This window comes from Coloeus monedula (assembly GCF_965178545.1).
Source record: "Coloeus monedula genome assembly, chromosome: 1".
Classification (NCBI taxonomy): Eukaryota; Metazoa; Chordata; class Aves; order Passeriformes; family Corvidae; genus Coloeus; species Coloeus monedula.
In genome coordinates, this window is record NC_138781.1 from 129,878,376 (window position 1) to 129,894,451 (window position 16,076).

Genomic DNA, 16,076 nt, shown 5'->3' on the forward strand with positions numbered 1-16,076 from the left:
CTCTTAATGATTGCATTTATTTTAAATGACAAGACTTTCCACTGCACTAAGCCAGAAGCCAGAGTAGAGGTACGTACTTTTTTGGCAACTTTTCTGTCTCTCACACCACACAAGCACTGGGGAGTCAGAGTACTGCCCAGCATGCAAATGACCTGGTGTATGACAGAGCTATGTGCTCACACCTTGCCATCCCATAGTCTGAGGTCATTGCCAGCAAAGTGCAGTTACAGGAATTCAAGGAATTCAACTGGTAAGCAACAACGTCTTATAGTACTGTGAGAAGTGTTGACTCACAAGGTTTGTCTGACTCACATTAAATATTTACTGTTATTCGTTACTTTAATGATTCCGCTGTAATAAAAAGTATTCCCTGCAGCCATGCCACCCCAGACTGTGATCCAACCATGCTCCACACCCAAGGTAATGTCAGCCAGACAGCAAACACCATCTCCTGCCATCTCCAAAGCAGTGTGGCAAGGACAGGTGTCCAAAACTGGGAACAGCTGTCACTCTGTGGCCAACACCTCATCCGGAAGGAGCAGTTGGGAAAAGGCATAGCTGAGAGCGCTGCACGCTGGGTAAAACTAAAAAAGCATTCGGGCCATTTCTGACTTTTAGATCAAGCAAGATGCTTTCTCCCAAAGCAGAGAGCTTTAATTCATCACTCTAAACCAACTGATCTTCCTTTGACTCTGAGTTTGACAATCCTCTTATGGCTTTGGCACAGCATCACCTGACTCTACCACCTCTCTAAGGAGGATGTTTCAAATCTCCCACTATTGCAATCAGACATTGCATTCCTCACGCCATCAATGTCAAATATAGTGTTACTGTTTATTGCTAAAAATCATCGTGTTCAACCCAAAGATAGATTTATTTCACTACTATACAAAAGCATTCATATATGTAAGAAAAAAACCTGTTCTTCATGTCAAAAAATGACATAAACACCAAGACTAAGAAACTTGAGATGCCCCTCAGCTCTCTTCCTTTTTTCCAACTGCACATTTAACACACCCAGATTTTTTTTATACCTGTGAAATTATGCAGTGTTGCAGCAACAAAGCGTAAATCAAAATGAACATAAAATATCAATAGGAAATTGTGGCTGCTTCAAATGAATACCCTTTATTATTGCAGTCATTTAGAGTTCAGGTAGTCTGTGATGCTGAAAATCATCTAAATGACTCATTTAAAACTTCTCAGAAAAACATACTTTAATTTATCATGCACAGGTTTTTGAGAAGCATTTCTAGTACAGAAACCACCAGCACCAGCCTCAAAGGTAAAATTCAGATCTAACTGTCTATTAAAAGATCATTTTTGTAGCACTTCTTATGTATATTAATTCTTTTTTTAAGTATATATAAACAACATATAATACAAGAAAGAACATAACACTGCCTCAAAGCAAGGCAATGTTATGCCCCCAGCAATGGTCATGAGGGGACATGCAGGGAAGAGAAAGAAACAGAACACAGGTGATCTACCCACTTTGAGCCACAGAGATTTTCCAATCCTGACACAACTGGTAACCCAGTTAGTAAATGTCAACAGATCTCTCTTCCAAGCATTTGTCCAGTCTGCTTTCACACCCGCCTGAACTTCACCCGTATGAAACATCCTCTGGCAAGGAGCTCCACAGGTTCACTGCAAACCACACAAAGAACCATATCCTTTCCTTTGTTTTAAACCTGATCCAAATGAATCCAGTACCTAATTCTATGGGACCTGTATCTGAAAAATACAATGATTAGTTGATCTCTAGCATTCCTCTCCATGCCACTCAGAATTGTGTGGACCTCTCTCAAATTTCCAATAAATCATTTCTTTTTCAGGTTGAAGCATTCACCTCAGCTATGTCACACTGTACGTTAAATAATAGGAGTGCACTTGTAAAACAAAATTTAGAGTGTCCAGCACCCTCAGCAGGCTTTTTTCTTCCAATTAGTATAAAATGTACACTCATTAGCAGTTGGATTGCACTGGGCATGTTCCAGAATTGCACTAGGCATGTTCCACGACATGGGCTGGTTTTGTTTCATCCAAATGGAATTCAGTTCAGGTGCTCCAAGACTGTCCTCTGTTTGAACCAAAGTGCAGTAAGTGAGGATGATTTGAAGGTTTATTTCAAAACCACATGCCTGATCAGAACTGAAACTGGCATATGTACCTTGGTTTTCCTTACACAGAAGCTGCTCCGTACCTCTGAATTGTCCTTGTCACTACGCACTGAACCCTTTCCCCTTTAAGGACATACTCTTTGAAGATGGGAGGACCAGAACTGCACAAAGCCATCAAGGTGGGGAAAACCATTCATGTATTTGTTTTCATAATGATGTCTTCTGTTTTTTCCTTTATTCCTTTCCTAATATTTCTAACTATTTGTTTGCTTTTCATACTGCTGCTGAACACTAAGCTGACAATATCATGGTACTATCTATAATATCCTCAATGTCTTATTTCTAGTGGTAATGGTCTCTCAAAACACAACATTTTATTTGTGAAGTCTTGTTTTTCCCTGTATGTATCAGGGTATCTCATTTTTGACACACATGTGATATCTAAGAATTGATAGAAACATCTTGCCTAGCACAAAAGTAAATTAATCACCCTGTTATGTCCTACGGTGTTCTTTTGAGGTATGTAAGCACTATCATGCCCACTTAAACGCTGTTATATCAATTTTTCAAGAGATAAATCCACTTGGACAAGCAAACTCAAACAAGGGGGGAGCTTTTCATCAGTGGAGCAATGAATTTCCCCTACATTTCTCCCCCTTTTAGTAGATTAAAAACTTGCCACAACTAGAAAGGAATCCTGGAAAACACCTTCTGGTAGACCTAATTGCAGCACAGATCCTTCCAGCTAATATGCAATTTGGGACCACTAGTATCACCTAAATAACACATTATAACCTTGGGTTATCATGTCAGAAAAGAGCATCCAAAAGTTAATTATGCTTTTGGATTGCTTGGCTGTTCCTCACCACTTGCCAGGAGCTACCTTTGGAAGGCCATTCAAGTGCTCCAGGCAGCAGCATTCTCTGATAGTAGTAACTCAAGTTCAAATAAGCACAGCTAAGCTCCCTCTTCTTCACACTGAGATATTAAAAGTTTCTAAATTTAATACAAAGCTGATGGATTTTAAGAATTTTAATGCATAACACCAGATGATGAGCTCTAGAAAGAGAATTTTTGAAAACAGAAAAAAATATATATTAAAGAGACATTGTAGCTCAGATCTAAATTCTGGCAGGACATAACAGAGATCTTAGTCAGCCAATACATCAGACTTTTTATGGGAACAACTTAACTAAAAAAACCCTCACATTTTAATTTCAGATTTTCAATTACTTGGTCCAAAAACTTGCATTTTAGTTTTTTTATTTTCTCTCTTAAGGAAAGATTGAGAGATCTGAATGTTCCAGAATCAGAACAGAGAAACTTGAGAAGGACAATTTTAATCTGAAAATCATGAGATTAAATATACTTAATGCATTCTATTATATAAAACATATGTATTGTATAATTTAAATATATTTTTTATATATGCATCACATTGATTCCTTCTGGCTTTATAGTTTTGGCATTCCCTCAGGTTGCATATTTTTCATGAAAATGAAAGCTGGAGGGCTTTTTGAAAATGAAAGCTTATATTTTCCTAAACTCTGATTTAGGTCTTGCAAAGCAGCCGTTTGAGGCAAATGCCCTTGTGCCTGGCTTTTCTCAGAGTAAGGATTTTTTACCCTGGGTAATGAAAGCAGACCCAGCACAGCATGGATGACAAACATTGAGGTGTGCAGGTCTAAAGCACGGTGGTTTTAGCATGTGTATATTCGAGCTTCCTTCCCTCTGTCACAGTCAAGTGTCTTTGCTTTTCAGCTGAAAGGCTTGTACCTTCCTCTATAACAAAAAGACCCCACATACAACAAGACTGAACAACCCCTTGGTTTGCACAAGGCAGAAACCCTTTGGGCATCAGTGAAATTCTTGAAGAAACTGAACTACCGAGGAAATCAAAACAATATCTCATTATCTGCTGGGCTCTTCCTGCCCAGTCCCCTCCAACATGTGCAGGAGAGGGGCTGAGCAGGACCAGCCGAGATCTGTTCAAGTGCTTTGCCCTGTGAACCCTGCAGGTACATCACTGCAAGCTGCCAGTGCAGATGAAGTCACAGCAGGATAAGAAAGGCCTAAGCCAGCACAGATTATATCTGTGACCATACCAAAATGGGCTGGACACTGTAAAGGCACCTTTGGGTGATATTCAGAAGTCATCCTCATCAGTAAGGCAATATCAATTCAACTGTTGTATCCTAAACCTGCTAGGGTTGCATCCTCAAAAATGTGTAGAAAGTTCTGAAGGCTCAAGTCTGCATCCATATCTGAGGGCTTTTCTTTGAAAGGGTAGCTGGGGGGATTTCCTTAGAGAAGGATCCTCTCCAGAAACTTTGTCTTGTACAATGATTTCTTGATCTGGAGAAGTGTGTTCCATTATGGATCTCTCTTTTTCACTAAGGAGATGTGATTAATGTAATGCTAATACACCACTAATTCAGAAAGGCTTTTCATCTCATGAATTTTCTTTCTCCAGTCTCTTGATTGAAGATATTTTGTAGCCTTAACTTTTAGATCGAATTAGTGGTTAAAACAATTGAAATTAAAATATATTGGCTATTTTTGTAGTCTGTAGGGATAAAACAATCCATTTAGCCTTTCACAAAACCACATACAGAGAATAACAGAATTTTAGGAAGTGTATTAATTAACAAGTATGTCTGTGACTGTACCTAATACCCACGGCTACAATTTACACCACTGTATATCCAAGCCTATAGCACCTGGATGAACTCCAGAGAATACATGGGGAAAACCTATACACTAGAGCCAATATATGATGGAGAATCCTCTTAAAAGGTCACTGGTATGGAACTAAACCTGTTAAAGGAGGTTTAACTATACTCCATGGATGTGCTTTGAAGAAGCTTCTGTTATATTCAATTGCTATTGATTCATTAGGTACGTGAACTGTACAGCTCTAATTAAAAACCTTTTTCTTTCCCTTTTTGAAACCAGTGGGGAACCTTAAATAGATTTACTCTGAACAGAAAAAAAAAACCAAAAAGTGATAAAAAGATAAATTAGAAAAATGGTAACCCAAATTCCCTGGCCTTCTTTGCTTCAATGTCTAAGTAACCATGGTCTCCCTAGCTCCCTGAGATGAGGCAGCAGATGATGCACCTTCCAGAGCTCTTACATTGCTTGTCTTCAGCACAAACACGCCTCAGCATGTCCCACAGGCAGGCCTGCTTGCTCACACACTCCGTCCCTTCTGTGTCTGGCAGGAAAAGGTCCCAGTGCTGGGAATCCCAGACAGAACACGGGAATGCAGAAAAGGAGGAATGGCTTTATTTGACTAACCATGCTTCTGACACACTGACTCAGAGAGCATTTCTCAGGCCAGAGGAAGGGCTGCCAAAACACAGTGCTGGGAATGGGTCTGGCAAGGTGGATTCTGCTCCCCGGATACATTACAAAAGCTAGGAAATAACTGCTGGATTGTGCTGAGCTTCCATCCACAGCTGGAAGAAGTCCAGCCTTTACTGGTGACCCAGTGGCCAGAATGTGCAAAGCCCAAGAGCCTTTCCTTCTATAAGGTTCTGTATCCTCTGGCCCTGTCCCAGAACATTTAAGAATTCAGACAGTCCCCCAGATGTTACAGCATCATTAAAAGGCTTTGCCAGCTGGACTGGAACAAGAACACTCCAAACCTACCCTTGGAGAGGGAAATATGCCTCTCTCTAGGTAGCTTGCTACTTCGTGCTTAAAAGCCTGTCACCCCTGCTACTTAGGCTTTGATAGCCACTCATAGAAATAATAAATAGTCAGAGGTATTTTAAATACTTTATACCTTCTGATTACCATAAAATCAGTAGCTAATCTGAGATCGTACCAGTCACCTTATCCTTCCAATGCCTTCCCATGAGTTAGTGAGTGGCTAGACTTTCGTAGCACAAAAGGACATCCTAAACAGTGCCAGCACTCTCCAAAGCAATAATACACCCAGGCCTTCATTCCTAATATTATGCAGCTACCAGGTGGGTTAGAGCCCCATTTGTGGTAATTCATCAGGTCAGGATTGAAACCATAGGGATGCACTATTTTAACAGACTTCTACAGCCTCCCAGCTACTGCACTTCTTGCTGAGATGGAGCAGATCAGGACTGTGGTGGTTAGGGCAGGCACAGCCCATATGCCCCATTCAACCCAGTGAGACAGCAAAACATCAGTCCCTGTCCCAGTGATGCTGCAACAGGGCCAGGCTCCAGGTCCTACAACCTTGCCCAGCCACAGAAACAGATTTTTGAAAGAACTGTTGGTATTCAATAGCAACAGGAATTTTGATTACTTACTCAAGATATTTTTATGGAACAGAAATTCCACCTCTGATCTCCTTTAATCAACTTAAAAAGTCTTACAGGGTATATATCTGTATACAAATTACTGTGGTCAGCTGACTTTTCCATAAGGATTTCCTAGACTCAGTTGATTTTAGCTAATCATTTCCAATACAGAACTTTCTGTTCTGCTTAATTTTTTTGAAATCTCCTCCTCCTCTGTGATGGAAACAAGTCCACAAGTAAGGACAAGTATTTTTCTATGCCTGCTACATCCAGTGCTGTAATTGTGACATGTTGCAGCTTCATCAAATTCCTCCCATAGCAGCTACTTCTGCTCAGCCTCCAGCAGGGATCCAGACCAACCTGCAGGTACTTTTACACATGAATTAACTTTCACCAGAGGCTGCTGCTTTAATGAACTCTATGTGCAATTCAGACAAATTCTGGTCTACCATCATTTTTATCCACTTAAATATGTTTTAGCCTGTCAAGTGAACAGAAAGAGGAAGCCATTACTTTTGTAAATGTAACAAGAAAAGTGTCAGTTCCATTATTTGCACCTGAGTTGGGCAAGGTGGAGGATAATGTATGGTAGAGACCAATTCAGCATGGAATGGACTAAACAATCCACTGAACTCCATTTCATCAGCAATTTACTGACTTTCATTTCATTTTCCTGCATCAATAAGTTTGGTTATTAAGGCACAGACCCCTGCCATGCCTCTGAAAGGCTTCAGCACTACTTTATACAGCAATTTCACTTCCCCAACACTGAAAGAATCCTGTTTTCTTCATGCTGAGGATATGTTCAATCTAACTTAAAACATCTGTGCCCAATAGTTTAAACAATGCCAAAAACCCTGCTCCCCAGCTCCATCTTCAACAACTCCTTATGGTCACATGCTAAGAGGACATGCTTCTCAAAGGAGTTCTGAAGGCCAAGAATGTAGTTTTCATGTAAGTAATTTTCAAAGTCCAAACAGCATCAATAGGAGTTGGCTAAATCACTGCACAATTATTTGAAAATTCAGTGCTTGTCTTTTTTTGTTACTTTATGGGGTTATAGAAAAAGTCTTAAAACTATACATGGTCCAAAGGAGAAATTTAATCTTAAGGAGTTTCATTTCTACTAATTGCTAAAGCCAAAAGGAAGTCTGTCAAAGGCTAATAATTCCCCAGCATCTTCTGAGATGTGAACATACATTATCAAATAATATTATGCATTACATTTGTCCTTTAGAGGGCATTATATGAACAAGGAGTATGTTCTGGGCAACACTGATGGTCAGATCTACTCTGGTGTATATTTCCATATTTGCACTTACACTAATGAAAATGCATGAGTTACACCATTTGCAGACATTACTCTTTGCCTTTAAATGTTTATTCTCAAAGCCTGGATTGACCTAAGTCTTCTCAAATGGATCTACACGTCTTCTCAAGAGATTTCACACGTAGCTTACAACTGCTATTTTCTGTGATATTTTAGTCTATATATCTTACTTGGTTGATAAAGAAGTAGAGTCACCCAAAAAGAATGGTTGTTGCCCACTGTCCCACAGACTTCACTGGTAGGAATTCTTTCATATCTGACTCCTCTTTTCCTAGGTCTAGTGATGTTGGTACATTTAAATAATAGGTTCTAGACACCAAAGGCTCATCTGCTATATGCAAACTAATTAATTTATCAGACTGTCACTCCATAAAAATTAAAAAACCATTAATTTGAAATAATTATGTATAACTAATAACCAGTCATGTCTGGTTCATTCAAAAGAACTAATATTATTGGCTAATGATGGAAAAAATACAGCAGGTCTATAGCACCTTACTAAATCTTATACTTAGTCCTTCAGTAAAGGTGACTTTTGGCATGGATTTCCTGAAAGCTTTCCACGTCTGTGATTTTATTGACATGGTTTTGGAAACCAGAACTGTAAAGACAGTTGGACTGGAAGAAAGATCCATGGATGCAAAGCATGAAATTTAAGATAAATTTTTAAAGCATCAACCAGCCTGGATCAGAGAAATGTAAGGACACTTAAGTCCAAAATACATTGGGAGAATGTAATGCAACAAGAGGGGAAGAGTCTTCTTTAAAGTTTAGCTTGATAAAAGAAAATATGGGGTTGCATAGCAGGAAAGACAGAAAGACCATAGAATAAAGAACCCCAAAGTCTCTCCAGCAAACCTTCAGCCTCAAAACAGGACCCAGTCATTGCATGCAGTCATTTAAAATATGGACAAATGGTGGGAATACGCTTCCAAGAGGAAAATACAGAATATACTTTGCCTAATCTCTCATTAATGTGTTTAAACCTGTGAAAAGAAATGTGTTCTTTGAGGTTGTTTGAATGTCTAAAGTTGACCTTAAGCATGTGCCAGTGGGTTAACAGATGGCATTAAATATAAGATTAGAAGAATTCCTGTCCCCCAATCTGAAAGGTGTCGTAATTCTGAGCTGTTGGGCTGATGTAAAAAAATTTGTAAAATTACCCATAAGATTAACTCTCCTCTGTTCAGTGGTGACTTTCAGTATGACAAAGGGGTATAAAAAAGTTGAACTTCTGCGTATCTTCTGGAACTCAGAAAAGGCTGCACTGTCATTTGTACCTTGAAATGAAACTCCAAACCAGTTTTTCACAAAATCAGCAGCTCTATTCTCCTTGATCATTGTAATTGTGCACTGTGCTCAGAAGCATTGAAGACTTCTCTCCAGTATATTATTTTCACTGGAAATATTTGCCAGAAGAAAAGGAAAGATTGCTATGAGATTAAGTGCCACTTGTTCTAGCAATAAAAGCCTCTAATTCTTACATCTCTCCGAATTTCCAGTGCTTGATAGTTTTGACTCTCTGACTTCCCAGCAAATTCTAAGCAGGTCTTTCATCAATCCCACTTTCTGCAATATTTAAAAATCAAATATTGCTAGTGAGGAAATCTTAAAATGTAGAGTGTTTATTTAAAAAGCAGTCATATCTATGGGACAGAGGTATCCCAGTTCCTTCAAGCATACTTATTTTCCTAAAACCTCACAGAGCATCAGAAGAAATAATGCAATAAGCAGTTGCCAGTAATGCAGGAAACAATTTTCCACCTTTTCTGAGAAGCCAGTTACTAAACCAGGAAGGATAAAACAAAGATTTACAGGATTAAAAGATGAGCATCATGCAAAGAAGGAATAATCAAAAATATGTGTATTCAGCAAAACCAAGACAAATTTCATACCCTTCATAATCCAAGGAAAATTAATTCAAAATTCAAATTGGATTATGCATATGTATGTGTATCCATCTGTGTGTCGGTGTGCATGTGAGGCCAGCCATGCCTCTCTCGTCTACTCCACATCCCATTTTTCCTCTCTGGGATTCTATTTATCATTACATGCAATGGCTGAACCGTACTTTGAGATCCTTGATAAGTGCCATCTATTGGTATCCAGTTCGTTACCTCTGCGTCGGGTAAAAGTAAAAACGTGCAAGCCCCAAACCTTTTGGCTGAACACGTGTGTGGTTCCCCAGACAGGCTGTGCCTCTTTCAGTAGCATAAAAGGGAAACTACGTCAGCTTGATGAGCATTTCATTGTGAGCACATGCAAACCTCTCCTAGAAACCAACCACAAAACAAATGGACAAGATAGTCTTTTTGGTTGGGAGTTTTTTCACTTCTCTTTGGTATAATCTTAGCTGAGGTACGTCCAGGTCCTGAGAGCAGGTATAGACTAAAGTCAGAAAGAAGGCAGGTCTGAGTGTGCAGAAGTGTGAGTCTGTTTCAATAGCAGAACTAGTCACGGACAGTGCAAGACCAACCTCAACAGACACATCCACCACCTCAGGGAGCTGCCTAAACCTCACCAGCAGCAGCTGAAGCAAGACTCCACTTGATTATCAAACCATACCAGAGGAAAAACATTTAAACAGTTTGTCTGACTTGACACAAGACAACTGATAACTCAGCAAGCAACCAACATCAGATTTTTCTAAATGACAGATCTTTGTTGCAGCATACTCTTGTGCAAGAACTGGCATAACAGGGAGAAGAAAGTCAGTGCAAAGATTGAGAACTCTTATCTCTGTTTCCAAAGCTCAGGAATGCAACTAAAGATTTTAAAGGAACTAAAGATTTTTAAAGCTTTGAAAAATTCTATATTCTTATAAAAAATATTTGCAGCTGCCTTTAGCCTTTGACAAAATGTCAGCAACAGCAAATATATTTCCGTTTTCACTAACCTATCTGTACAGAGAGCACACCTGTGTTACTCGTGTTCAACCTTACAGTCACCAGCAATCTTTGCTTCCTCAGTCTGTAGAACGATTGCAATAGCAGGAGGTAAATGAGACAGAGTAGTCAAAGAAAAAATGAAAATGTGTAAAAACAATGTTAAGCTAACAGTTAAACACATATTTTGCTCAATGCATATGAAGAAACTGCTTTGAGATTTCCTAAAGTCTAAAGATCTTTAACTCCACTTTATAGTAGACAGTAGAGTATGAGAATACCAGTTTTTATCTGTGATCCTGCCTTCCCTTTGTCAGCTGAAACAAGTTGATATTTAATCCCTCTCTGACTCCTTTTTCTCTGATGTTGTTTATTGGGTTGAAATTATGTGAAAAACAATAAAAATGTGAATTTTACCTCCCTTTCATTGGAAGTACCAGCAAATTACTCCACCTTAGTGTCCACAATCCTGAGCCAGTCAGTAGTAAATCTCCCTTTCTACTGAAATTGCCTTTTAGTAGCAATTTTGTAACTCCTGAGGAACATAGGTTATAAGAAAACTGAAATCTGTGGTAAGAGAAGGTATCTGAGACTTACTGAATGGCTGTCACAGGGAATCAGTAATAGTGTATTGATCTAAATCTAGTGCTGCAGGAGAACTGTGGATGTGTTCCCAGTAGCTGATGCTCTTGCTGCAGCAAGTTTTGCTTTCTGGGAAACTAGAGGGTATTAAGTCTGTATTTCTGTTTGTTAGTTTGGAAGTGTCTGGCAAGTCAGCTTTACTCCTAACCACACTTTCAAATGTAGTCCAAGTTCATCCCAGGCTCACTTTAAATTTAATTAGGATTTTGGTAGCATTAAGTTGCTGCCACAGGCAGTGATTAGAGAGTGGTGCAGAATCAGCCTCTGCAAGTGCATCTCTCTCATTGTGATTAGAAAGGGATGGCTTTATTCCTAAAATGAATATCCCAGAAACCAAAGCTAGACAATGCAAGTCTGTGCTCTGGTTTCATAGCAGCCACAAGTATTTAACTGAATCACTAGCAGCATTCTTGATGACAATACTCCTAGCACTGCACACCCTGACTGGCTCAAGGCTCTGTTTCCAGTTCAAATTCAGGATTTTGCACAAATCCTGTGAAACCCTACATTAAACTTTCCTGTCACAATCTACAAAGGGACACTGGCCTGTGTATTTTTAATAGAGGCCACTCAGCCCCCCTCATCTGACAGAGTAGGTGTGCTATGTATGGAGAAAAAGAGGGGTTTTAGTCCCCAAAGAAAGACTAATTTATAGAAAGAAGGATGTCAGGGAAGACTGAGTTGGATTTCAGTTCGGGTACAGAAAACAAAGTTCTGTAGAATACCATCTATCACTTTAACAAGGGCCATACATAGTAACACTCATGTCTTCACTGCCTAATTCTGAGTTCAGGACCTATGCAGGAAATTCCTCTTTCTCCATCTCTGTTCTAGCAAAAGAGCTGATACCAGCATGTAAGCTTTATTCTTCCCAGGAATCCCTATCAGAGATGCTTTCCCTGTTAAACCCAGGGGAAATCCAAGAGCAATTCAATTTGTGAGAGCAAATGGGGTCACCTACCAGCTACAACCTGATGGGATTGTTTGACAGGGCATTGGGAACACCTGTGTACCCCAAAGCATCACATAGTTCTGATTTTCTAGAGGATACTGAAATACTGTCCTGGTTGCAACCAGGAGATGGTTAATTTTTGTAGACCCAGAGGTTATTCTGTACCACCTCACCTCGTTTTCCAGGGACAGAGGAGGATGGCCCTTCTGGGTTGGGGTATCGTGGGGTGGTTTGTGCATTGCCAGTTTCCACATGGTGAGCATTTCATATGTGAATTGTTTGCCTTTCTTTTACACCCTTTTATTAATATTGTTGCTGCTACTGTTCATTTCATATTTCATTGCTGTGCCCAGTAGATTGTTCTTATCTCAACCCATGATTTTACCTTTTGTGCCTCCAATTCTGCTCTCCAGCCTTCCACAGGGGGAGAGAGCAAGCAGCACATGGTTTGAAGTGTTTGAGTGGGAACACTAAATTGGGGAACACCATTCCTAAACCTCAACAAATATTTACCTTCAAGTATTTCACAGATGGCTGATGGGCTCTTCCTCATTAATGAATTCAGACTTCACAACATCTTGTCTTGACATAAGGATAAAATTTAAAGTTTCAAAGACAGTAAGTAGCAAAAGAGATTGTCTGACATAATTTATGTGAATAATGTTCTTTAATTAAGTTCAAGGTCCTTTGAGTATAGGCCTGTTAAATACAAAACCCACGCATAAGACTATAATTTTAAACTATAATTTTAAAATACCTACTTAAGTACTACCAAGAGTGTGATACAAACATACATGTGAAAAATAAATAATATCAAAGTTAGGATCTTGGTTCTCTTCCTTTCTGACATCCACATTCAGTTTTCCTGTGGTTTATCACTGGGAATTTAAAAGCAAAAATTCTGAGAACTTCTCTGAGAACAGAGAAGAATTTAAGATTTTAGGTATACTTATGACTTTCATCATTTTCAGTGGCATAAATGAATACTCATGTTTTATTTCATTGTAGTTTTCAGGTTCAAACACACTGTCTTTTTTCAAAGCTTCCCTCTAGTTACAAAGATTATGGCCATCTGTCAGCCTCTGCTCAGAGGATGAATTACTCTCCACAAGAATGAGGAGGAGTAGCGGCCAGCACATCATTGTTAATAACAAGGCTGCAGCACTCTAAGAAGGAGAGAAACCTTCTTTTAACAGCTCTTTGTGAAGGAATATCCAGAAACAGGCATCTCTGAAATGTCCAATATAACAAATTGAAATGGAGTCTTAAAATGCACTGAGTAAATGCTGGTGATACACACATTTTAAGAGAGGAAAGTTGCTAACAAGAGATAGAGAACATTTTAGAGAACATGGATGGACTTTACTCATTGGACAGCACAAGTCAAAAGAAAAGAGGTCCAAAGCTCTTGTAGTTGTGGTGTGAAAAGACAGAACATTTTGATCTTGATTTGTTCAGTTGAGGTCTTTTTGCACCAGTCAGAACAGGTAGTTGTACCTGTAGAAATGAGGGCCAGACCTTTACAGCTTCCCCACCTCCAGCACCTTCAGCCATTACTGTGAGCAAAGAAAGGGTTTGTTCTTCCTAATGAATTGTTGGAAAATTTTTCAAAGTCAAAACCAGATCAAAAGTATCTGTAAAACATCTCTCTTATCCTCAGATTAACCCTGCAGCACTGAAGACAGAGGAACTATGGTCTCCACCTGTTCCCCAAGCTACCTAGGGAGAGGCTGTGCTGTCACAGAGCAGCATGATAACTAAAAATAAGTGAGTAAAGAAAGAGAATTTGCTCAAGAATTTTCCTAGACTGTTAAAACCAGTGGGAAATGCTTCTTCAGAGAAATATTCTGACAAGGAAAACCACTTATGCAAAAACATCAGAATTTTCTAGGGGCAATACCATTTTTTGCTAGGAAAAAACATGCAACTTTCTGTCAGGAGAATAAAAATGCTAGTTTTGTGATTGCCCACCTGGAGGGACTCTATCCATTAAACTCACTACTCACTAGAAGAAAGTGAATAGGTAAAAGCAACCCCTCATGAAGCTGCTACCTTCTGCAGACATTATTGTCTCCCACTCAGATATTGATAAAGGCCCTAGGTTTTCTACCACATTTTCTTGCTTTTCTAACAGGTTTTTTAAATTCTTATTATTTTTGTTTCACATAAAAGTTTTCTAGATAAATAGGTAACGTTTTGTAAAATCTTAAAATCCATACTGAGTCAGTACAGCAATACCTTGCAGGAGAACAGCTTTAGGAAAGGATCTGCTATTACAGAAAGCATGGTAAATTAGTTTTTACTGAATGCCTTCCAGGGTCTGCTCAAGCCTCTGGTTACTGGGCAATTCACAGATGACATTATTTCCACCCACATGGATTTGCACCAATGTGAAAGGTTAATTTTCATATAAATTGCACAGGAAATGGAATGTCACCCCCAGAGCTAAGGAAGAGGTAAGTAAAAGAAAATGCACTTGAATGGAATCATCTGCAAGAAAATAAAGGGCAGAATTGAAGTAGGACGTTGTAGTTCATAAAAATGCGGGAGAGATCACAAGACTTATCGCTCCCTTGCAGAATTCCTCTTCTACACCAGCATCAAGGTCCAGATTTCAGTCCCCCTAATTTACCTTCTTCCAAGAGGAAAGCCCAACTTCCTAAGCGTATTTTGATTCCTTTGTACATATTTGTGAATGGGTTGCTATATAACTTATGAAAGTGCAGTAGAATGTAGCACACTTTATGTTTCTTTTACAGCAAAATTGTAAGTAAAACCATGCTGTCTGTGGCCTTAAATACTTAGCCTTTGAAGTGAAATTCAAAGAGGACAAAAGTAGGTTGTGATACTTATCTTTTTCAACTTGGTACATCCAGTACAGAAGTGTATCCCAGCACAGTCTGCAGAAGATGTCATTCCTTCCTTTAAGAGGGAAAATCTTTACTTCCAAGATCCTGAAACTTAGTGTTTAGAAAGAAATAATTATAAAGACAGTCCCAGACACCAGTATACTTCCAATCAAAGCTACGTCTGAAGAAAGAATTGAGATAAATGGCAAAGTGAGAGCTGTGCGAGGCAGGAGGAAGAACTGGGAGTAAGGGAATTAAGGAGTGAATAGCAAACATCTGCAAGAAAACTGCTGATTTGTGGCTGAGCAACTTCTCTTACTGAGCCAGATGGTTCATTAGCAAAAGAGCATGGGTAGATGCCAAAGCAGCTTTAACTCTGCAGTGACCAACACCTGTACCTGTTGCTTTCAGGAGCATTACAGAGACAGGGCACTCCAGAGTTGTGCCACATAGTTTTGTTAATATTAAGGCTAGAAATATTGAATCATGGGCATCCACTGCAAATTCTACCTTGTAAATATTGCCCCCAGACATTCATGGAGTCCGGGAGATAAGACAGCAAAATATTTTTAATGGTATAATAGATGAGTTGCTTTGTAGCAGCATCTTACTGCCCTTTCCTGTTACCTGTCATTTTATGACCTCTTCTCACCATCCACCAAATTCAAGGGAAAATGTGACATTTTCTCAATGTCCAATTTGTTCCATTATCATTTCTCAAGGCACTAGACATTCTCTTTCCATCTACACTTTTACCTTTCTCTCAGACACTGATATCAGCTATGAAAAATGCTTGGTTATTCTCTACTCAAGGCAGAAAATTATTTTTATCTTTGTAAATATAATACACACTGAGGCCAAATTTTCAGTTGGTCTTTCCTCTCATCTTAGTCTCAACTGTGGATGAACAAGTTTGTTTGAAAATCAGGCCCACCCAGGCTCATACAAATTCTCTGTGACAATATTTGGGCATCTGCTTTAGAGCAAACACAGAGTGGACAGAGAGATTGTT